The sequence below is a fragment of the Macrotis lagotis genome, chromosome 5, assembly GCF_037893015.1.
Source record: "Macrotis lagotis isolate mMagLag1 chromosome 5, bilby.v1.9.chrom.fasta, whole genome shotgun sequence".
Taxonomy (NCBI): domain Eukaryota; kingdom Metazoa; phylum Chordata; class Mammalia; order Peramelemorphia; family Peramelidae; genus Macrotis; species Macrotis lagotis.
Window position 1 is genome coordinate 42532100 of NC_133662.1, and position 25503 is coordinate 42557602.

The 25503-nt window shown below is 35.3% G+C and overlaps 1 protein-coding gene across 2 annotated transcripts in view; it reads left to right on the forward strand.

Annotated features, from left to right (window-relative positions):
- PRIM2 (DNA primase subunit 2) overlaps positions 1–25503 on the forward strand; it is a 379634-nt gene that overhangs the window by 25275 nt on the left and 328856 nt on the right. The gene's annotated exons all lie outside the window — the stretch shown is intronic.

A 25503-nucleotide genomic window follows, 5' to 3' on the forward strand; every position in this document is an offset into this window, starting at 1 on the left:
AACTTAGAGGTAAGTTCTTGGTTTGTTCCTGTAAGATCTGTCCCTTTATTAGTAACCCATTGAGAGTGATAGAGTTGGGGGAAGTTGCCCCCTGCAGTTATGTTTGCTACACTGTGTAGGCCTAGTTCAGTACCCCCCCCCATCCTTCTAGCTGTTGCTATTCTGTCTCTCTCTAAAATTACTTTGTATTTACCTAACTGGTATATAATCATCTATCAATCTAAGCTCCTAAGCTCCTAAACTCCATCCCTTCTATGTCAGGAGATGGGTAGAGTCTTCTGCCTTGGTCCTCTGGATTTGTGATTGGTCATATGCAGAAGGAGATAACTAGGGATTTATTTTGCCTGACTATGCATAATTGTTACAAAAGTTTTGTTTTTTGGGGGCAGCTAGGTGGCGCAGTGGATAGAGCACCGGCCCTGGAGTCAGGAGTACCTGAGTTCAAATCTGGCCTCAGGCACTTAACAATTGCCTAGCTGTGTGGCCTTGGGTAAGCCACTTAACCCCATTGCCTTGCAAAAAAAAAAAGTTTTGTTTTTCTTTTTTTTTTTAATCCGTGGAGTATGGGGAGGAGGAAAACAGTCGTTTTCTAAGGAATATTAACTTCTAGAGGGCAGGGGCAGCTTTGTCTTTGATTTGTCTTTCCCTTGCACCTTGCCCAGTACCTTGCCAGCAGTAAATAACTGGTGAATACTTAAGTGAGTGAAATCCATGATTAATGTAACTATGCATCTATTTCTAGTGCCCTTTCTCCTATCCTGTATTTAATATAAAGTATTATGGATTCAAAGAAGGGCAAAAGACAGCCCCTGATTTCAAGGAGCTCACAATCTAATGGGAATAATAACCTTGTATTTTATATATATATATGTATAAATATATATATGCTCATATTGTGGTCATGTTGTCTCCCTCTCATAGATTGAAATTTTTTAAAAAATTTATTTAAGGCTATGGAGTTAAGAGTGACTTGTCCAAGGTCACACAGCTAGGCAATTGTTAAGTGTCTGAGTCCTGATTTGAGCTCAGGTACTCCTGACTCCAGGGCCGGTGCTCTATCCATTGTTGCCACCTAGCTGCCCCCAGATTGAAAATTCTTAGAGAATAGGGACTCTTATGTTTATGCATGTTAAATTTATTTCCTATAACTGTTGACCTAAATACTATTTGTTGTTTAGATAATTTCTGGATTTTTCAAGATAAGGTAAAAATTGTAAGTGAATTCATCTATTGTTGTCATTAAATAAATATTATCATTTTTCTTTCGGAAACATTTATATCCTGTTTAAGATTTACAAATATTATGCCATTTGATCCTTGCAACATCCCTGGGTGGTTAGGTGCTGTTATCTCCATTTTAAAGATGAAATGAGTAAGAAATTAATGACTTGCCCAGGGTTACATAGTAAGTGTCAGAGGTTGGATTTGAATTCAGGACTTTCCAACTCCAGGTCTAACCTTTTTTGTTAATTAGTCAATCCTACATTTTCAGGACCTGTCTCTTCCCCTGTTTTTAAGGATATTGTTTATATGACCTCTAGTCATATTAATTCATTTCAAGCTCATTGTTTTCATTACACAAATGATAGGCTAATATCTTTCTTTCCTTGCAAAATATAATCCTCTTAAAGTAGGCCACATACTCCCCAAAACTCACAAGATCTTTGAGCAAAGCAGATGAAAGAAGCAACTAAAGCAGTATAATAAAGATGTTAATATGTAACGCTCTCTTATTTTTTTTTTATTTTTAGGTTTTTGCAAGGCAAATGGGGTTAAGTGGCTTGCTCAAGGCCACACACCTAGGTAATTATTAAATGTCTGAGGCTGGATTTGAACTCAGGTATTCCTGACTCCAGGGCCGGTGCTCTATCCACTGCACCACCTAGCTGCCCCAACTCTCTTCTTTTTTAAAAAAAAATTATTTATTTTGAATTTTACATTTTTTCCCTTAATTTTGCTACCCCCCCCCACAGAAGGCAGTCAGTTAGTCTTTACATTGTTTCCATGGTATACACTGATATAAGTTGAATGTGATGAGAGAGAAGTCATATCCTTAAGGAAAAACAATAAAGTATAAGAGATAGCCAAATTATATAATAAGATAATGGTCTTTGTTTAAACTCCACAATTCTTTCTTTGGCAATAGATGATTTTCTCCATCACAGATACCACAAAATTGTGCCTGATTCTTGCACTGATGGAATGAGCAAGTCCATTAAGGTTGATCATCACTTCCATGTTGCTGTTAGGGTGTACATTGTTCTTCTGGTTCTGCTCATCTCACTCAGCATCAGGTGTAACTCTTCTTAAGGGAATTTACAGCAATTCATCTTTAATGATTCTGTGGTGTGGTGCAGTGGGAAGAGAACTGAGTTTGAAGTCAGATGATCTGGGTTCAAAATCTTGCTTCCAGTTTTTATCAGATTTGTCATCTTAGGCTTTAGCTTGCTTATATGGAAAATGGGGGAGTTGAATTACATAGTTTATATGCTCATATATGTTCATTTTATGGGCATGTCATCTCCCTCCCGTAGAGTGAAAATTCTTGCTCTGTCTCTAGGGCTTTCATTCCATGATCCCTGGAAATTAGGCAAAGCCTTTTTCTCAGATGGGGAGACTGAGCTAATCACCTTGGTTGAGCAAATCAGATACTTTGAAGGAGGGTGCGTATTTTATTTCATAATAGCCCTTTGGTTTGGCAGTATAAAGAGATATTTAGACTGAGATTGTTCCATATAGCATGGCTCCCAGATCTGAGGGCCTTTCTGGTTGGTAAGCTACTTTGGTGGGTTAAAAACCCCTGGGGGTTCACCTATTCCTGCTTCTGATTTGCTATACTTAAATAAATGCTGGGTCATTTGGAATGAATTGCTCATGATTACAGTGGCTTTGTCCTTATGTTACCGGCTGATTCTTGTTTTATTTTTTAAAAATTTTATTTATTTAAGGCAATGGGATTAAGTGACTTGCCCAAGGTCACACAGCAAGGTAATTATTAAGGTCAAATTTGAACTCGGGTCTTTCTGACTCCAAGGCTGGTGCTGTATCTATGTGCCACCTTGCTGCCCCAGTTACTGGCTGATTCCAAGACCAGGAGCCTGCCTTGCCCTACCCTGCCTCTTTCTCCTACCTATATTCCTCCTTCAGGACCTCCTCTTCTAACTTTCACTTTGTTCTCCTGCCTGAATCTGGTTGAATCTGTTTTTCTAAACCCTTGGACTTAAACTAATCCCATTTCTCTCCATTCCCCCCCCCCCCCGCCCCAGCATGCTCAAATACACATTTTTATGTTTTGGGGAGGATATATTTAATGTTACTTTGATGAATCTATGATCTTGTCATTGTGGGTCTATTGTATCAGGGGTACAGGTTGTACCCCATCTCTGCTACTCCCATCCATATCTTAACCATAAATCCTCTACCTGGTGTCCACTCAATGTATCCAAAGACTTCCTATACCAAGAAGCTGTGTTGTCAAGATCTTCCAGAGATGTAGGAACTTATTCTATATATCTGTCTGTGTCCTTGTTGGGGGGGAGATGGGAAAGGAATGAGCATTTATTAGCAACTATTATGTCTCAGACCCTGTGCTAAACTCTTTACCAATAATATCTCAATTGATCCTTAAAATGACCCTGGTAGGTAGATGCTATTATTACCATTATTCCCATTTTACAGATCAGGAAACTGAGGTTGACAGACCCCTGAGCCAATGTCATTGGAACATATTCTGTTTATTAATAGTGATTTACTATGGTATATTTAATTTTGAAAATGTACCTAAGCACTGACCTTGGAGTTAGGAGGACCTGACTTCAAATGTGGCCTTAGAAAAAAACTTGATACTTACTAGCTGTGTGACCCAGGGCAAATCACTCACCAAAAAATAAAAACATATTTGGGATGGATTATTAGATACATGAAAACTGAAATAAACATTTCTGACAATATTATAGACTAAAAATAGTTAATTTTTTCTTCTAAAATGCACCAAGTTTTTTTACAGCATCTAAAATAAATTGCTAGTAGTAGTTTTAGATACATCGATTTTTTTTATTTCATAAAATGAAGCTGTACCATTTCTTTCCTCTTTGCTTGTTTTCTGTGCACATACTATTATTTCTCTACCTTTTTCAGGTGTTGGAGAGAGGCCTGCTGTTTATTTGTATATCTGAATTGTCCAAGGTTTCAGTTTATAAAAACTAGAACCTGGATAAAAAACAGTTCTCCTTTATGACTCACCTATGACTGTTATTGTTTTCATGTTTATAATGAACTGAACTTTGTAGCTAATATGTTATCTTTGTTTTTAAATTGATTTGTTAAAAATAAGTGTATTCTTGACACTTAGAATTTCAAACTTGCTGTCTTGTTTTATGGTGCTGTGTATTTTATAAGTTGCTTATCCTTTACATCTCATTTTCCTCTTAAAGGGGGAAGAACAGGGAAGGGAACGAGAAAAGGGAACAAGCCCTTTCCTAAGTGTCCTACATTGTGCTAGCACTATGCTAAGTTAAATTTAAATTTAATTGTCTTTTTTGACAATTAGCTGGAATTGATGTAATAGGATCATGATATCCTGAACATATACAGTAGGGGGCGCCAAAGCTCTATAGTAGAAACTGTTTTAGGCTGTAGAGAAAAATGTGGAATGAATTGATGTTCATGTTTTTGTGAGAGTGAGGGGTGTTTGTGTGTGTGTGTGTGTGTGTGTGTGTAGTTTGCTTCTACTTTAAAAACAAGTCTACAGGAGTTTGTTGAGCCATATAGAGTTTAGATATTGATTTTATACACACTCATGTACCCTTTTTTATGTTAGTCTTTTTTTTTATACTGCAAATATATAATTAGAGAGGTAAGAGAAATCAGTGAATTTTTTTTCCATTTCATTTATCATGGGATAAATTTCATTGTTTCAAATAGGGCTGCAAATTCCTTGTGTTTTTAATATATTTTCTGTAAAGTCAAAAAACAAAAAAAAAGTTGAATTTTTGTAATCAGCTGATTAGTATATGCAGAATGTTGTCTAAGGTACTGCAAGTAATGGTAAAATTAATGCTACATGAGTAACTAATTTTATTTATTTATTTGGTTTTTGCAAGGCATTGGGGTTAAGCTTGCCCAAGATCATACAGCTAAGTAAGAATTAAAGTGTCTGAGGCCAGATTAGAACTCAGGTACTCCTGACTCCAGGACTGGTTCTCTATCCCCTGCACTACCTAGGTGTTCCATGGCTAACTGTTAAAAGCATTTTGGGTTTTCTGTTTCTTTATTGTTAAGGTATTAAACATATTTTGTTGCTTTGAATTTGCTGTCTGTCAAATCTGCATGAAAATGGCAGAATCTTTGGTTTGGGGTTATTTCCCATAATAATGGGAAAAAATGAACTGCTCTCCAATTTCTTCATTTGTTTGCAAAAGCTGCCTGACTGTCCAGTTGAATCAGTTACTATTTAAGAATGCATTTGGATCCTTGTAGGTAACTGCTTTAAAAAGGAGGTTGTCCATTCAATGTCATGCAAACGAAGTGATGTTTTGAACAACTGGTTAAATTATTTATAATGACTATCAGTTTTCAAGTGGGTGCTTGCAGTCATGACAAATGTGTATTCTAGAATTTATTGTCTTTTTTCTTTATATGATGATTGATTTTGAGAGAGAAAGGTATTAAGAACACCTTCCTTATTTCCAGAGCTTGGAGTGACGTGCTTTGTGTGTAGAATATTATATATACTGTTAGACACAATTGATGAGTTGGTTGGTTGGTTCCTGTGTGTAAATGAAGGTGACATAAAAGGAAAAGATATCCCTAACAATAAGATTATAAAGAAAAAGAATGGTAATAATTTTGAAATGGGCCTGAAAAGTTCAGAAACTATGGTTATTAGTATTATGTGATTTTTCCCAACTCTACAAACTTCATGACACTGCTTAGTTTGTCTTTTATGATCACATATAAAGTGTGCTCTTGGTATCTTTTTCCCTGGTAATAGAACCTTTTATTTTTTTTAAAGTAATGGGAATTTTTAATAGGATACAAATAAAAAGCAGCAAATACATTTCTTAACCTTTGTACTTATGAATATCTATAAATCTACAAGCCAGTGTCTCTCTGGTAGAAGATGTAGTTTTTTGGGGAAAAAATTACCTGTCAGTTTGATTTGTTCAAATGACAGCTCTGCTCTTTTATTGACCTTACAATTCTTCTATCTTTCCTTATAACCCTCAAAATTGACAGGTTACCTTTTTCATGAACAAATAGTAGGAAGGAAAACCTTTTAAACATAATATTGTCTTTTCTACTACTTAATAGTAACATAACAAAAGGACATGAAACTTTCAGTTTTCACATGAAATTTGTTTTTGAAATAAATGCTTTATTTATTAATTATTATTCTTGACCAATACCAATTAATGAGCATTTCTACATAGAGAGGAAAAAAGGTGATTGCATATGAATCTTTACTACAAGTAGTTTTCCTTTTTTGTTAATTTTTAAATTGTTTTAAACTTAGATACAAAACAATATAAGAAAATTTAAAAAACATCATTTCCATGTATATAACAGAACATAAGAGAGGATTCAGTATAAAACAATAAATTTCAATTTCATGAAAATCTAAATAATACATGCTACATATTATTTTCAAAGCTACTTAGCTTTTCTTTGAGCTTTCCTTCTTTAAAAGCTTGTTAAATTTGACAGATTAATTTCAAAACTATCTTGTCTTTTTGTGTTCCCCCAGTCCCATTGAACTTCCTTTTCTCTTTTGTATGCTTTCTAAATGTTTCTTTATTGTTTCTGTTCCAAACATCTCCCAACAAGCCTTTCTTGTGTCAAGTAAAGTCCATCAAACAAAACAAGTCCATACATTGTTTATGCCCCAAAATGTCTCTCATTGTACATCTCATATTCATCACTTAAGTTCATTCTATATTTCAGATGTGTAGCATACTTCATCCTCAATCCTTTGGAATAATTTTATTGATCAGTTTTTAAATCTTTAAATGTTTTTCATAGCATGAACACTTTTCGTACTTGCTTATATCTAGTGCTAGGGGAGCTGAAGAAGACAAGAGAAAGAGAGGTCTGAATAGTGAATTTATACCTCATGGAGTTAAAGAAAAATAAAATTCCTTGGAATGGTCCCTTGAGTTGGCTAGGTATCTTAGTGGTTAAAGCCCTTGATCAGGAAGACCTGAGTTCAAATTTGACTTCAGATTCTTCCTTCCTGTGTCATCCTGGGCAAATCACTTAAACCTATTTTTGCCTCATTTTTCTCAACTGTAAAATGAGGTTAATGATAGTACCCACTTCACAGGCTTGTTGTGAGGATCAAGTGAGATATTTCTAAAGTGATTAACACAGTGCCTGGCAAAAGTAGGTGCTCTATAAATGCTTATTTCCTTCCCTCCCCTCTCCCTATAGGCAAGCAGTATAGAACAGTAGAAAGAATATAACTCTAGAGTCAAAGGACTTAGGCCCAAATCTTGCCTCTGATACTCCTTGCCATTGTGATCTTAGGCAAGTCACTCAGACTCTTTGAGCAGGGTTTAACTAGATAGCTTTCAAGGCCCTTCCAGCTTTAGATATATGACCTTATGAATTATATGTAATCAGAATTTTCCTAGTTAGTGGGAACAATAAAGAATTTATAGCATTAAATGCTATATTTTGCTCATTATTTAGGGAGTGACTAAAAACTGCAGTGCAGTATTTTTATGGTAGGAAGTAATGACAAATATGAAGAATTCAGAGAAGCATAGAAAGATTTATTTGAAGTGATGCTGAGTTAAGTGCATGATTTCAGCAATAATAAGAGATCAGAGATATAGAACTGGAATGGACCTTAGAAGCCATTAATCCAATCCCCTAGTTTTATAGAAGAGGATATTGAGTCCTAAAATGAAAAGGTCACTAAAAGGAATTTAGACCATGAGTAACTGAAGATCTATTATTGATCCCAGGAAATATATAATTAAATATTTTCTCTCTCTGTCTCTGTCTGTATTACCATCTTTTCATTCTCTCCCCATTTCCCTCTTTTCATTCTACTTTCTCTGTCTCTCCCTCCCTTTTTTCCTTCCCTTCTATTTCTGTTTCTATACTTGCTCCCCTGCCTCTACACCTCACCCTCTCTCCCCAATCTACCTCCCCCCAATTTCTGTTAGTAGAGGTCAAAGGCTACAAGGGAAAATATTAACCAGATTGTCAGATTAACTATATAGTCACTGTATTAGTTTTTTTCCCCCTCTGAACTATTTTTCTTTGGTAGGAGGGAAAGTTGAGTTTTGAAGTTGAAGCTGTGGAGATATAGCCAGAAATAAATGATGTAAAAAAACAAGAAATGTTAGTAAAACTCTTTTTAAAGTAATATATTATTGATACTCACTATTTCCCTCCCTTTAAATGTAATTTTATATGTAATATAATAATTTGCCTAAATTATGCTGAATTTTAATTAAATAGTTTAATTTGCTAATGTTTTCAGTTTGATTAGAGGCAAGTGTTGATTAGTTACAGAAGTCTAAATGGAACTTTTATAGATGACTTTTATATTTAAAAAGTCAACCTGTCAAATTAATTAAGAGAGCAACTTAACACATACATATCAGCAGTTGTTTGTATACCAGCTCTGAAACAATAAAAAAAATTGTATAATTTATAAATAGTATTCACCAAGGAAACCAATTGTGTGTATTGAATGTTATGACTCATTTCAATATTAGGAAGATTTTTAAAAGTGAATGAACCTTGTTGAAATCTTTAATTAATGTGGCAGTGGATTCCAAGTTCTTTGGATTTTTATATCTCCCTAGCTTTGCTCTTCTAATCAGAAGGGACCTAGATAATTCTGTGCATGTAGAGTAATACCATGCAGACAAGCAGACAGATATATCACAGTCCTGACTTGGAGGGCTGCTAGGTGTTATTTTGGAGTCAGGAGAATCGGAGTTTGAATCCAGCCTCAGACACTTGAAACTTAGTAAGCTGTGTAACCTTGGGCAAGTCACTAAACCGTGTTTGCCTTGCATCCAGGACCATCTCCAGTCATATCTAGTCACTGAACCCAGATGGCTCTGGAGGAGAAGGAGAAACTGGTGATTTAGCCCAGTACCTCCTCATTCAAATACAATACATGTGATTGCCATGGCATCACCTTCCTGATGTCAGTCTTCTTCAAGAATGAAGGACAGGGGGTGGCTAGGTGGCGTAGTGGATAAAGCACCGGCCTTGGAGTCAGGAGTACCTGGGTTCAAATCCGGTCTCAGACACTTAACAATTACCTGTGTGGCCTTGAGCAAGCCACTTAACCCCGTTTGCCTTGCAAAAAAAAAAAACCTTAAAAAAAAAGGAATGAAGGACAAACATCATCTCAGTCCTGACTTGAGTGCAGTTGAGACTAAGACAGCTCCATAGTCACTGTTGGGGGAATACCATGGCCTATAGCCATGAAATAGCCATTCTGTCAGGTCCATGATTAATTTCAGGAGAGCCAGTCATAGACCAGCCTTTTTAATCATATTTCTACATAGTTATGATATGAAAGAAGAATCAGAACAAAAGGGGAAAACTGTGAAAAATAAAAAAAACAAAAGAAGTGAAAATTGTATGCTTTGATCTGTATTCAAACTCCATAGTTCTTTCATTAGATGTGGATAGCATTTTCCATCGTGATTTTTTTTTTTTTTTTTAGGTTTTTGTGAGGCAAATGGGGTTAAATGGCTTGCCCAAGGCCACACAGCTAGGTAATTGTTAAGTGTCTGAGACGGGATTTGAACCCAGGTACTCCTGACTCCAAGGCCGGTGCTTTATCCACTACGCCACCTAGCCGCCCCATCATCATGATTCTTTTGGAATTGTCTTGGATGATTGTATTGCTGACAAGTCTACCATAGTTGATTATTGTATAGTGTGCTGTACAATGTTCTTGGTTCATTTCATTCGGCATCAGTACATATAAATCTTTTTAGGTTTCTCTTATATCTGTCTGCTCATCATTTCTTACAGCCATTCCCTAAGTGATGGACACCTGAGCACTTTCTAGTTCCTTGCCATCACAAAAAAACCACCCAAAAAACTTCTATAAATATTTTTGTACATGTGGGTCTTTTCCCCTTTTTTATGATCTCTCTGTGGATCCTTGCCCTTTGGGACATAATTCCAGATTGTTCTCCAGAATGATTGGATCAGTTCACAACTTTACCAAAAGCGCATTAATGTTCCATTTTCCCCATAATTTCTCCAACATTTATCGTTTTCCTTTTCTATCATATTAGCCAATCTGATAGGTATGAGGTGGTTGTTTCAATTTGTATTTCTCTAGTCAATAGTGATTTAGAGCATTTTTCCATATTATTATAGATAGCTTTAATTTTTACATCTGTTCCTATCTTTTGACTATCTATTGAGTAATCACTTGTATTCTTATGAATTTGACTCAGTTTTCTATTTATTTGAGAAATGAGACCTTTATCAGAAACCCTGTTAAAGCTTTCTGCTTTCCTTCTATTTTGGTTACATTGACTTGGTGTAAAACTTTTAAAATTTAATATAATCAGAATTATCCATTTGCTTTTCATAATGTTCTGTATCTCATTTGGTCATAAATTCTTCCCTTCTATTTATATCTGATGCATTAACTTTTCCTTGCTCTCCTAATTTGTTTATGGTATCACACTTTATGTTTAAATCATGTACCTATTTTGACCTTATCTTGGTATATGATGTGACATGTTGGTCTATGCCTAGTTTTTGCTATGCTATTTTTTAGTTTTCCCAACAATTTTTCTCAAATAATGAATTCTTAGCCCAGAAGTTAATAATGTCTTTGGTTTTATCAGGTAGTAGATAGCTATAGCCATTTATTGCTGTGCCTTGTGTACCTAATCTATTCCACTGATCCACTACCTTATTTCTTAGCCAGTACCAAATAGTTTTGATGATTGCTGTTTATAATATAATTTTAGATCTTGTTCAGCTAGACTACCTTCCTTTGCATTTTTTTCATTAATTCCATTGATATTCTTGACCTTTAGTTTTCCCAGATTAATTTAGTTTTTATTTTTTCTAGTTCTATAAAATGATTTTTTGGTAGTTTTGATTGATATGGAATTGAATAAATAATTAGGTAGAATTCTCATTTTTATTATATTAGCTCAGCCTACTCAAGAGCAATTGAAAATTTTCTAATTGTTTTAGATGCAAACAGATCAATCTAACTGGTTCCTCTGTCTCTCTGATTCTCACTAACTGTCTATTCTTTAGATTTCATGGTTAAAAGATCAGTATTAGCTCAATAAGGGTTTAAATCTATAAGAAGTATAGATTGATGGAACTCTGTATGTCTGGTATGAGGTGAAAGACTTGGAGAAGGTATCAGATGCTAAAACCAAACTTAGGAATTTTTGGGACTGAGTCTGAGAATTAGGGGGCTAGATGGGAGATTTCGAGACCCTGTATTCCTTTGTTCTCTTAGTTCATATTCTTGCACATGGTGGGGGCTTAATAAATGCTTACAGCAATTGAGTGGCACAATAGATAGAGTGCCAGGCCTGGAGTTGAAGACTTATCTTCCAGAATTCAGATCCAGCCTCAGATACTCTGGGCAAGTCCCTCAACTCCATGCCCCCGTTTCCTCATCTGTAAAATGATCTCAAGAAGGAAATGGCAAACCGTTTCAGGATCTTTGCCAAGAAAACCTCAAATGGATCATGAAGAGTCAGACCCAATGATTGAACAACAATAATAAATATTTATTGGTTGATTGACTTATAGCATCAATGGCCAGTTTGTGGGATTTATCAAAGTGAGACCAATCTAATTTTCTCCTTTCTGAATGAGATAGAGAAGGATAATAGACTTAGAGAGAAAAATAGATGCTATATTATTTGTTGATAAATTAAAAAAAAACCTAAACCTGGACACCGAACCTTATTTAAGTTTATCACTGAGAAAGCAAAAATAAATGTTTGCTGACCAGAAAACATCTCTTTTCAGGACTTTAATCTTCATATGATGACTATCATGTTACTTCATATAGTATAGTAACTTCACACTTCCAGAAGATCTTACTTTAATTTTTCATTGTGGATTAGAGACTCTTGAAGCATACTGATGGATTATATGCTTCAGCGGTTCTACTCTGCTAGAATGACTTTGAGATGGTCCTGGAAACAGATGAATTTGATTTCTGGATCACATAGCTGAGTATGGATATAGAAGGTAGAGTGGGGCGGAAAGAGAATCAGCCTTTATTAAGGACCTATTAGGTGCCAGGCACATAAAGTCAAATATCATGTTATCACCAGTAGGCTGACCTCTTGGTAAAGAATTCTTTGGCTATGACAGCCCATGAAGCAAGAAAAGAAATCAGTAGGTGCCTGACATGATGATCACTGAATAGCATCATAGAAACTGATTATATTAGACAGGAAAAAGACTAATTGCTGATGTGGGAGTCATTCCCAAATCACATGTCTGTGTATAATCATACAACTAATAGAGCAAAGATCAAATTAGTATAAAGCTAGAAGAAAAAGTGAGAGAAAAAGTTGTCATATCTGAAACAAATCAATCCTGATATATTCAAACAAGTTACTCTAGAAAAAAGAGTAGAATGCCAACAGCAATTATAATAATTTCACATCCAGCCCTAATGATATCCATTAAAATTACTTGCTATACAAAGGAACCAAAATTATCTAAAAACCAGCTTCAGAGCATTGAGGGATTGGTTCACAAGGCATCTGTCAAAGAGGAAGATAACAGAAGTAGTTTGTAAGAGAATGATCTACATATACATTGAAGGCATCTTTAATGAAGGTATTTGAAAGAAGTGGGCTGACATTTGCAAATGATAGAGCACAGTGGTCCACATCTTTACTGTCACATAGATAACTGAGCATATAAGATTTGCTATTTATTTAAAAAGTAAGGTAAAACAGCACCTTTAAGCCTCTTGTCAACAAGGTTTCCTATCCACATGACAAAAAATTTGAGATTCCTTGAAAAATATAGCATTAGAGAAGACTTTGTTCCATGGCCCTTTGATCATAAGCATTAGTTGAGGCATAAAATAGCAAGCAATATGCTTATTAAAGGTATTCATCACAACAATAGAAGAGATCCAGCATGAAGTCCACACTGAATAGCGATTCTTGTTATAGCCTTTTGTACCTCTTCTATAGGTACATTCATAACTGTTATTCAAGTCTAAGTGCAGTGATTTTACTGCCTTTCATTGTGAAAAATATAACAATCTTTGCAGATCTTTTACATTTTGTTTCTGTTCATTGTCCTTTCATTTTCATCCTTAAATACCTTAAGGGTTGACTTTACTTATCTAGGTCTTTTGTTGAGTTTTCTTTAAACTGGTTTTATCCTTTACTGCTATATATACGTATATACATATATATATATATATATATATGTATATTTATACACACACACACACACACACACACACACACATATATATAGTTTTTGTTTAGATCTTGTTCAGCTAGACTACCTTCCTTTGCATATTTTCATTAATTCCATTGATATTCTTGACCTTTTGTTCTCCCAGATTAATTTTATATACTGTAGATATATATGTACACAAATACATATACATACATATAAATATACATATATATATCTATAGTATATATTATTTATTAAGTTTATATGACATATATACATATACACATTTTCTTAGAGAATTAACTTAGAGAAGTCAGACTTTTATTCTACTAGATGCTGTATGGTTGTGAAATGAGGAATATAGCAGTTGTGAAGAATTTAAAAATAACAATATATATAGAGAGACATGGGTTAAGTGTAAAAAGGCTGTTAGGTATAACTAAAAGAACTAGAGTAAAGGCTGTCATTAAGGAAATGTATGATTGTTTCAGATGAGCTAGTCACTTACTCAAAGTAAGGGAGACATAATAAATAAATTGTCCTAGAGTTCCATTGACTTTCTTGTAATGTCAGAAGAGAGTGAAAAAGTTTCCTGTATGGTGGATGACCTTTCTGTGCAAACTTAAGGCAGTAATATGAAAAAGAATCTCACAGGAAGGATAGACATGGATAGATTACAGTCTGCATCCTTGATGGGATCATCAAAACTGATGATATCATAGATCTATTTGAATATGGTAACTTTAGCCTGAAAAGGTAAGACTAGCTGGATTTCAGACTCTAGCAACACTTTTTTTTTACAATTAGATTGATAAGCATGAATCTTAGCCCCTCCTCCTTTTTTTCCCACTTGGAGTAGAGATAGCTAATAATAAAATAATAATAGCTAACATTTATATGTTACTTACTTTACACCAGGTACAATTTTTTTCTCATCTGATCCTCATGGATTAGGAAAATGAGGCAGTTAGTGGTTAAGTGATGTGCCTGGGGATCACATGCAGTTTTTGGGGTTGGGTTTGAACTCCGCTCTTCCTGACTGTAATCCTGGTGCTCCATCCATTGTCCCATCTAACTGCCCACCTGGAATAGGGAGAGGGGAGGCAGTAACATGTGAAGCCAGACTTTGGGAAGACAGAATAGGATGAAGGGAAGGACTGAATCTTTAAACTCCATGTTGCAAAATGCAGTTGGATTCTAGTTTACAGGAAAGAAGAGAAGAGAATTTTAGCAGGTGGCAAAGTATGAATGTAATTCCTTTATTTATTGCCACTTCATTAAGGTGGAATTAATTCTAGGGAGCTCCTCAGAAAGTAGAATTTCTATTCTGCTAACAGTCATATAGGGATAGAGACTGTACTTGTGATTTCATTGGAATAAGGAACTCCTGAGTGAGGATGCTCCCTCACTTGATGATGGCCACTATGCCTGAAACTTCCACTCTTAGAGATTTGCTTAGAATGGTGAGAGGTTGAATGATTTACCTGTCATACAGCTACTGGTGGGGCTTGAATCCAGGACTTCTTGGCTTCTGGGCTGAATGACTGTCTTCTATGATTTTCTGTTATAGTTATATATATATGCCCTACAAGACAAATATTATCTTGGAATTTGTTTTCAAGGATTTCAGATAACAGCAACATCTTGCAATTTGTCACCGGGTTTCTGTTAATAGGCCATCATCCCTGACAAGATTAATATTTCAATCAATATTAGGCAATATATTGCTTGTAAACTGGCACTAGAAACATAGGTTTTGAGTCAACATTCCTAATTGTGCACATTTTGAAACTAATATTATAGGTTTGTTTAGTGGAATTTTGTTTTACTCTGTAAAATCTATTGGATAGCCTTTGTTCATTTCTACCCCAATCTCACCCTTTCAGTGCTACTTTAGCAAATATTGGAATATGGTTAAGAACACAGAATTCTCTAGATTGACATGATTTAGTTCACTTTTCAGGAAGTATTCCTTATAAAACTAAAACACATTTCTAAAATCATTAAGTTCTTTAATAACTACTGTCTCTGAAAGACATCATGGAATGGGAAATATATTTTTCTGCATCACCTAAGCACAGCTGTCATCCGAACTCTCTGGAATTTGCATAATGATATTTTTTTTGTCAACTTTTATCTAATCTTGAGGCTTTGATGTGAATTTAATGGTTTTACAGTGATTGGTGTAGTTGGGACTGCAATTGGACATTTCTTGAAGAGAGAGGATAGAAGAATCATGTCTCATTTAGGAAGAGGGGATAATCAAAAATAATTCCATGTCTTTATTGGCAATGTAGTGAAAATCCAATTGCAATCTGGTAACCAAATAGTATGTGTAAAATGAAGATTTCAGGAATTGAGAATAGATGCTTTATAGCCAGCAAGCATTTTTTTTTCCTTTTTCAGAGTCATCTTGAAAGAGTGGTCTTGAGTTTATTTTTTCTTTTCAATTTAGTTTTTTTCTATAAAAATGTTATCAGCAGGTTTTGTAATGTGGCAGAAGATTATTGTTAGTGTTTTAATTGATAAGTATATTATAGTTAAATAGTATCACATTATATAATATATAATTCTTATATTTTGAGAGGAAAGAAGACAAATAAGAAAAGATCCAGGTAGCTGTGGAGATAAGAAAGCTTTTGCTAAGTACAAACCACATTGGTGAGGCTGCATGTATTAAATTAGGTCATTTATGACTTTCTCTTGCCCTGGAGATAGGCTTACCAGATTTCCCAAATTTGATCCTGACATCTAAACATAGTTCTTTTTTTATTTTAGTCCTTGGAGAGTTAGTTGCATAGCCAGACAGGTGGAGCGCTGATGCTGGGGAATACCACAGTCTGGTGATCATTCTTTTCTGAGTCTTCAGGGATTAGAACAGATCTATTTGAAGAGTCTACTTTGAAACCCTGAATTACTTCCTCTCAATCCTTTCTAGATTCTAAAGAGAGGTGAACTTAATGCCAGCCAAACTTATTATTCCTTATAGAATAATGGCAAATTTGTTAGTTTGCTTGCTTTTGTTTTTGTATTAAATATACACTGCTTTGCTTTCCACTCTTCCTTACCCTCCCCCTACAGACCTATCTTAGTTTTCAGCATTTAGATAATTCCAGAGAAAGGAAAGTTGTTTTGTATTCATTTGAATGGAACTAAGGGTTAAGGGAATCATCTAAGTCTTAGGAAAAAGGATAGTTAGGGTTTGTTTAAAACTTATTGTTTATCTAGGTAACTAATTTTTATGGGAGCTGCTGTTAGAACATTTTGTTTACCATATTGAAAAAGAGTAGTTATTTGCTAACATATATATTACCATTTGATTTGCCACTCAGCCTTCTGGTTGCCCGAAGCTGTGTTAGACTTGGAATGTAACAGCCTTAATGGTGACAGAATAAAAACAAAAAACCAAAACAGTAAACATAGTTTGTTGAATATGCATGTCTGTAGAATGGTTTCTTAAAAAATAGTATTTAGATACCTATCTCCCTAGGGAGACCTAAAAGGAATGTTGCTGGCCTATAAAATTGAGAAAATGTTTGTTAATTAACCTAATAGACACATTTTCAGAGGGAGTGATTCAGAAATGGTGCCTAAGAACAAGAATGAGGTTCTCAGAGGTGAGATAATTTGGATTTTGAGTTAAAAAATCACTGTCAAGATTTTCGTGGAGAATAATAGGACCAATGTAGAGTCATTGAATAAGGTGCTTCTCAATCCTTTGCATTTGTGGTACTCCTAGTGACTGTCCAAATTTAGCATGGAGATGGGGGCGAGGGGGAATAGCATGAATAATGGAAACACTTAGAGAGGATAAAGTAGCCACAACATATGTATTAAATGGTAAACTATATAGAAGTGGTGTGTGTGTGTGTGTGTGTGTGTGTGTGTGTGTGTGTGTGTGTAGCCATACTTTGGATATTTGATAGGTCAATAACAGTCCTCACTCCAAGTCTGATACTTTTCCTGTTGATTAAAACCTAGATAAAAATGTCAAAAATTGATGGGAGGTAGGTGGGTTGGGAGGTGCTGAGAGGTAAAGGAGAAGAGAAAGTTGATTTATATAGATTATTTTCCAAAGCAGGTCACATCACAAACCCAGCTGCTTAAAAAGTGTAGACAGTGCAAGATGCTACTATACTGTAGAAATCATTTTTCTCTAGGGAAATCTAGCATTAGATGTCTGTGAAGATAAGAATGAACCAGTGAATTTATTGATTCAGGAATCCCTCTAGATGAAGAAACCCAAGCTATTGGTCAGCATTAAAGTCTTAAAGAGTTTCCTGGAGCACTGAGATGGCAAATGACTTACCTAGGGTCACCTAGGTATCAGGGGTAGAATTTGAATCAGAACTAAAGTATGTAAAAATTTAACGTTTTTTTCCTTCTTCCCCAAAAAAGTCAGAGGTATTCACAATCTATTCTTTGTTTTAAATGTGTGTGTGTGTGTGTGTGTGTGTGTGTGTGTGTGTGTGTGTGTATACATGCATATTATATGTAGTCTCTGGCACAGGTGTTTAATAGATGTTGATTGATCGATCCATGGATGATGATCTGTAGATTATTAAACACCTGTGCCAGAGACTATGTTAAGTGCTGGTGACAACAGAAGACAGAACTCGAGGAGTTCACAGTCTTGCTGGGGAAATAAGATTTAAAACCCACAAAACAATGAGAAAACAGTAAAAGATAAAGCATAACAACCGAGCTTTAGGTTTTGTTGGTACAAAGAATTCCTAGGTAGGGAACTCCCTCTACTAATGCTGGTTGACATCTCTTCTTTGTAGAGTAGTGAGGTAAAATAACTTGCTCAAGATCCTATAGCCTGACTTTGAAGTTGGTTTTCTAGGCACACTGTGTCACAATACCTGACTTAGAAGGAAGGAAACCAGTGCCAGTTGCTACACTAAGCACTTCAAAGATCACTCATCTGATAGAAAGTGCTATTGTTATGAGGAAACTGAGGCAAACAGAGGTTAAGTGACTATAGCTGATATGTTTGAAGCTGGATTTAAATGAGGGACTTTGTCACTCCAGGCCCAGGGCTTCTCTGTCCATTCTGCCATTTTTTTTATTGATGATAAGGAAAGAAAAGTTGAGGTAGATCAGAATAGTTTTATTGAGCTGATGGTACTTGAGCTTGACCTTGAAGGACAGATTTATATACTAATAGGAAAGTATGTGGGCATTCCAGTTGGGGAAATACAACTCCTCCCACAGAGGATCACTTAAGTGCAATTTGCTGAGAAACCAGTAAATTTTGGCACATATAGGACAGTATAATAGGTATCAGTTAAATGATTGTTGCTTCCTGTTAATAAATGCAGTATGAGAGGAGGTAAAAGTTCTGTGTGTGTGTGTGTGTGTGTGTGTGTGTGTGTGTGTGTGTGTCCCCGCGTGTCTGCCTGCGCCTGCTTGTTTTTAAGCACTGGATTCAAAGGATTTAGATTCCTTAAATAACTAGAGTAATCCACTCATTTATATCCAGAAGAGAAAACTAATTCTTAGGTTAGGTGACTTGTCCAAAGTCCTCCAAATCCAAAAACAGAACTCTTTGTGTGTGTTTCAAAATCTCTTTAGGGGTGAAACTTTATTCTATATTCCTTTTACTGTCTGGGAGAAAGGATTTTTGCAAATTAATTTTCTTTCTCTGGCTTCTTTTTTTCCCATCCCTTGATTTCATTCTCAATGTGTTATAATGAGCATGGCAACACCATTGATCCCTGTAGGCTCCTCAAGCAGCCTTTGGACTTCTCAGTCAAGACAGATTTTGATTATATACTTTAAATGTTCTTGGTAACTCTCTTGGGCTAGAGCCTGTAAAATCACCACTAGATCAGGGGTTAGCTGCTTGTGTTTCAAAGGTCTGAAAATGGTCAATTTGCTATGTAGTTGAACACTCAGAAAAAAAAAGTAAAGGAGGACAATTTTCTGCTGTGCTATTATTGTAAAAATGGGGGAGGGAAATTGCCTGCTTTTGTTTTTTCAGAAGAACATTTGCCAGTTGGAGCCTTGCAGACGATTGTATTTTGGAGGCCTTTAATTGAGCACCAAAAGGTTATTGCAGAAGATAACATAAGGGAGAGACCATAAAGAAGAAAATTTGAAACTCAGTAATAGAAAGCCATGTGAAGACATAGGCATTGTGCCAATTAACTGGGTTCTTAGAATAAATAGTTTGGAATTAAAGAAGCAGTTGCCAACTTCTTAGTCTTGCCTACTGCATTTCTTAAGGAGACTAGGGAGAAAAAAAATAATAAACTCCAAGTTATCTTAGATTTGGTTGTAAAGGCATAGTTCCCATTCATTTTGGTCATGCATTGAAATGTTTGTTGACTATTTCAATTTGTTTTTTATAATTAGAGCAGAAGAATTATTAGACTTTATATCATAATATAGTTGATTAAAGTGATGCAACATATTTGGAGGAAAATTGATTATCATTAATTCAGTACGAATTTGAGAACTTCCTGTGTGCTAGATTTTGGAGGGGGAAGGTAGGACAAATAAAGATAAGGGGAATATGGTTCATACTTTTAAGCTTTTTTTTTGTGTAGTTGGGAAGACCAAATGTATAAATGTGACATTTAATATATAATGCAAGGAAACTATGTGATAAAATGCCAAATTTAGATACAGATGATAAATGCTAATAAGTATTTATCTTTCTTTTTAATTGCCCAAACATTCTAGAAATCACAAAATTGAATTTCTGTTGAGTTGATCAGGTTCACTTGCTGTGTGATTTTCATACCCATCATATTTCTTCACTGAGAATGACTTTATTTAGTTAACAAAGATAGGGGAGAAAATAATGAGATCTTGGATTTGGGGGATGGTTTCAACATGGGAGATAGTTCTCTTGGGTCATTGACTTAGACTGATAAGACTTCTCTTTAGTTTTTCCTCTTGGTTGAGGGAATGGGCCACAAATCACTATGGAAGTTGATTTTTTTTTGAAAAATTTTCATCCTTTGCAATCAGAGTTCACCAACACAGATACAAGACAGAAGAAATAGTTTTCAATACTTGTAGATATTTTCCTGTTACAAATCATAACCACATTTTAATATTTTAGGTCTATGTCCCATAAGGCAAGTTTCATCAGTGAGGGAGACCGTCAGCTCTGAGAGACTGTAAAATTTTCTCAGTTTTCTTATGTAGCTCCAGGCATCTGATCCTGAATAAGGAGGTCTAGTATGGTTGTTCTTGGGTTGTTCCTGGGCCTGGACTACTCTGGGACTGTTTTAGGAGTCATGAGTTTATTATAATTTGGGTCTAGAGATCTGACTCAATATGGTACCCCTTTTTAGTGTTTCTGGGGAGATCTTAAACTCCCCAGCTGAGCCTGAAGTAAAGTTTTTTCCTTGAGTGGTGAATCAGCCTGGTTACTTCCATCTATTGATGTATTTATCTTCTGTAGTCTGATTTATATATATTGTCTCCCCTCTTAAAATGAATGTGCCCTCCTTTAGGGTGGGTACGGTTTTTGTTTTTTCTCTGTATCCTTAGTGCCTGATATTATTAAGCACTAAATAAATGCTTATTAATAGATTGTTATAATACTGTACTCTAAAACAAGAAGATCTTAATTTTAAAAATAGGAATTTGGAAGTTCTGCATTCAAGTCACGTTTAAGAAACTTAATAGCCACTTGACTCTGGACTCAGGGTTTTCAAGCTTTAGTTTCTTTTTCTGTAAAATGAAAGTTGGACTCTTTGACCATAAGGTCCCTTTTAGTTTAGATCTAAGATATATGATTGGTGACTTTTCCTGTATTTGGCCCATGAGTTTATTGTCAGTTTGACTCATACTGAGATAAATTTTTCATTAACTCTAAATTTACTTTATAATTTTTGAAAAAGCTGAGTAGGTTAGTTCCCAGAATGGCATACATTATCATTTTTATAACCTTTTGACAATGAGAAGAGACATATAAGACTAAAGGAAATATTGCTTTACACATTGTATATAATTTAGTAAATCTATAGAACTTGCTTTTCTGTAGTGGCAGTAACTATAGGATGCCTTTCCTAATTCTACCCCCCCCCCCAATAGTTGGTGTTCTCAACATTTTATTAAACCTTGTTTTTGTATATATCATATTCTTGCCCACAGAATATACTAAATTTGTGGACAAAGGTCTTCTCTTTTGTCTTAAAAACAGTGCATTTATTAAGTGCCTACTATATATCAGACACTGTTAAATGCTTAACAAATATCTCATTTGATCCAAGTGATTCATCCTAGAGTTGTATAGCTAGTAAGTATTTGAGGCCAAATTTGAACCCAGATCTTACTGACTCAGAATCTGAGACTCCAGATCTTAGCTGCTCCAAATCTTCCCAGTGACATGTCTGTTGAACTGAACACACATAGGCCACTTTACTCCTATCTATGTGGTGCAGTGGAGAGAGAGAGAACACATCTGACTGTCAGAAATACTGCCTCTAATAGATCCTGCAAAGCTGCTTCCCTCCTCTTTGTCCCAGGTATTACTATTGCTAGAGGTTGTAGAGCAGAGAGAGAAACTGCATTTGTAATAGTTTCCTCCTTCTTAGGGTCCTGAGGTCCCAATCCCATCATCTTCTCTACTTAAGCCGTTTATTCTCTTCAACTTTGTCTACTTTTATCCAGGAACTCTTCCTACTTTAGTTTGATGCCAGGAATGCCTTCCAAGAATTTTTTTTTCTGCTTGTCATCATGCCACTTTGCTTTCACACTCCAGTTTAAGTCTCAACAAGCAGCAACTTTTCAGAGAATGAAACTGGCTGCTATAGCTAACATGTGTCATGGAAGATATAGGAGCCAAAAAGTTCTTGATAGACTTGAAATGTGGACTGAATCAAGTAAGATGAAGTTTAAACTTTAGATGTGAATTCTATATTTAGGTTCAGGTATTCAACTGTTCAGGTACAGATTGGGAGAATAATGGCTTATCAGTAGTTCATTCTTGGGGAAAAGATCTTGGCATTTTAATAGACCTCAAACTCAAGTGAGTCAAAGGGGTGATTTGGTGGTTAAAAAAAAATAGTAGATGTGTTCTTAGGCATTCATGGAGGCTTAGGAATAGCTTCTGCATGCTCTACTTTGCTGAGATTCCATCTTATATCCTGGCAAAATGGTTTTAAAAGAATGTGGGCAAATTAGATTGTCTCTAGAGGAGCTGATTAGAATGATGAAAGCACTCAGACCATACCTTGCCATTTGTATGTCTGCTGAAAGAATCAGGGAAGTTTAGTGTGGAGAAGAGAAGACTTTGGGGGATCAGAGTGTGATAGATGATGTCTTTAAACATTTGAAAAGAGTGGTCTTTTTTTTTTTTAAAGGTTTTTACAAGGCAATGGGGTTAAGTGGCTTGCCCAAGGCCACACAGCTAGGTAATTATTTTGTGTCTGAGGTTGGATTTGAACTCAGGTACTCCTGACACTTGCTCCACCTAGCTGCCCCAAGAGTAGTCTTTTGAAAGAAGTGTTTGACTGTTTGAGCTAGAATAGATGGAGCACAATAGATGTTCAATAAATTTCTATTGCATTAAATTATTTTGAAATGGTAAGGATACATAAACCACTTAATTTTTGAAGAGGTTTGTTTTTCTTTGGGAAGCTAGGAATCTTGTTCAGGGACAGAGAATTTGTTTTGGCTTTTCCACATAGGTTTAGTGGTTAGATTTAGGCAGATTTCAGGTTTATCTAAAAGGGTGGGGGGGACATAACTATTGGGATGGTACTTGCTGGAAGGAAACAAGCCTTGATTGTTAGCTATGAGTAGGACAAATAAGATTTGTATCTCCATAACAATTCTTGAAGTTGGAGCTATTATTACTATTTCTGCTTCATAGTAGAGGCAGCTGAGACAGAGAGAAGATCATTGATTTGTCCAGGTTCACCCTGCTAATATGTATCTGAGACCAGAACACTCTAGGTTATGGTACCTAGCCCAACTTTTAGGAGCCATATCTAGAGGTCTTCTTAAAATTTATCAGGGATTTTGCACAGATTGGGTTTCTACTGAGTTACTCATTCCTATTCCAACTCAGATTACTTCAGCAAATATATACTAAGTGATTACTGTGAAATAGTTCCTTTCCCTAAGGAGCTTAGAGTCTACCAGAGGGACATATGTACCATGTATAGAGATAAGTAATTACATGATAATTTGAAGAGGGGAAGGGCATTGACTATGTGGGGTGAGCAAGGGGGATCAAGGAGATCTTTTGGAGGAGTTAATCTTCCTGAGCTGTCCTTGAAGGACAATAAGCATTCTGAGCGGTAGGTATGCAGAAAGTATACTTTCTAGCCATGGAGAATGGCTTCTGTAAATGAGTGTTGGTAGGAATTGGGGGTAATCTGAGATAATGCTGGAAAGATCATCTGGAACCAGACTCAGAAGGACCTTTAATGCCAGACTGAAGATTTGATTTTCTCCTGGACACATCTTCCACAAATTCTTCCTAGACTAATTTAATTTAGTAATCTTTCTGTGTCTGAAACTCATAACACCTATTGTCCATACCAAATATATCCTGCCATTTTCCATTTTCCATATTGTTTTGTGTTATTATTATTATTATTAATCTTCTGTTTTTGTTTGATTTCTTTTTGTCATTTGACTTTTCATATTAATCACAAATTCATGACCTTTTAGAACAGGAAGGGACTTTTGCTAATCTTTATTCCATCTCTGTTGTTTTCTGGATAAGGGAGGAAACTGAGGTTTAGCATCATCAAGTGACTTTCAGTGGAACGTTCCATGATACAGCAGAGTGGACATTGGAAGTGAGATCCTCTGACTTTGGGTCATGTTATGTGTGTATGTGTGTCCTGAGACAGGGCTTCACACAGTATGATGCCTAAATGTCATTGAGATCTTCAGGAATTATGTCATGCAGGATCATTATGGGACTTTGGACTCTGGGACTCTTCCTATATGTGAAAATTTACTGTTTTTTCTTCCTGCACACTGTACCTGTTGTCTTTGTTGGTTATTCATTTTTAAATATTTCCTTTTGCAGGTAGATTCTCTATATATCATTACCTCTTCAATTAGATTATAAATCATTTTCTAGGTGGTGTTGGGGAGTTTGACCTTAGAGCCCAGAAGACCAGGATTTAAATTCTGCTTTAGGCCTTACTTGGGCAATCAGCTTCACCTCTCTCTAGCATCAGTTTACTCATCTGCACATTGGGGATAAATAAGAGCATCTACCAAACCTCTTCAAGGATCAACTGAGATATGTAAACCTTAATGTGCTGTTTAATTGTGATCTGTTAGTTTTATTTGCTGATGTAAGGCAAACAAGCCCCAAATTGTCTAGCTTAGTGTTATGTGCTTAAGAAATATTTCTTAATTTGATATACTTTGTAAGGATTTATAAGTACAAAGATACTACTTCATTTTTAAAGAAAAGTTTTACTTTTCTTTGAAAAGATAGGGCCATGCTTGGATATGGGGTATGGGCAAGTTTATTGGTCTTTTGGATGTTTGTCTGCATTGGCTTTACAGAAAACAACAAAAAGAATGGTGGTAAAATAGCTAGACTATTGCTCTTTTACATTGATTAGTTTATTGTGTTACTGAGGTATTAACCTATTAATGGAACTGTCTGGAAATCAGAGTAGCTTTCATTTTCCAGCTTTTCTTTTAAACTATGGATGATTATAAATAACCAAGGATTGTAAGTGAAATTGCACTCAATATTAGTAGTTTTAGTTAATTAACACTCAGTCATACAATGGCAATTATAGCTTCTGTTTCTGCTTTTTTGTTCATTTATTCCTGGGGATTTATAAATTCAGGGCAATTTGAAGGAGATTTTCTTTGGTTCCTTTCTATTGTATGGCTATCTTCTTGTCTTGTTCATATTTAATAGAAAAAAGCAGGCTATAATGATGCAGAATAGAAATAGTAAAAATACTTATAGCTTATATTCTCAACCATAATGAGAATGTATTTTTTAAAAATTTATTTATGAGCTTAAAAATATATTCATTGTATATTCAGGGAACATCATTTTTACCTTTTATACATTACAAGTCTATTTGAAGTGATTTTCCAAATAAATGACTTAAGACTGCAGAACATGTATTTTATCATAGA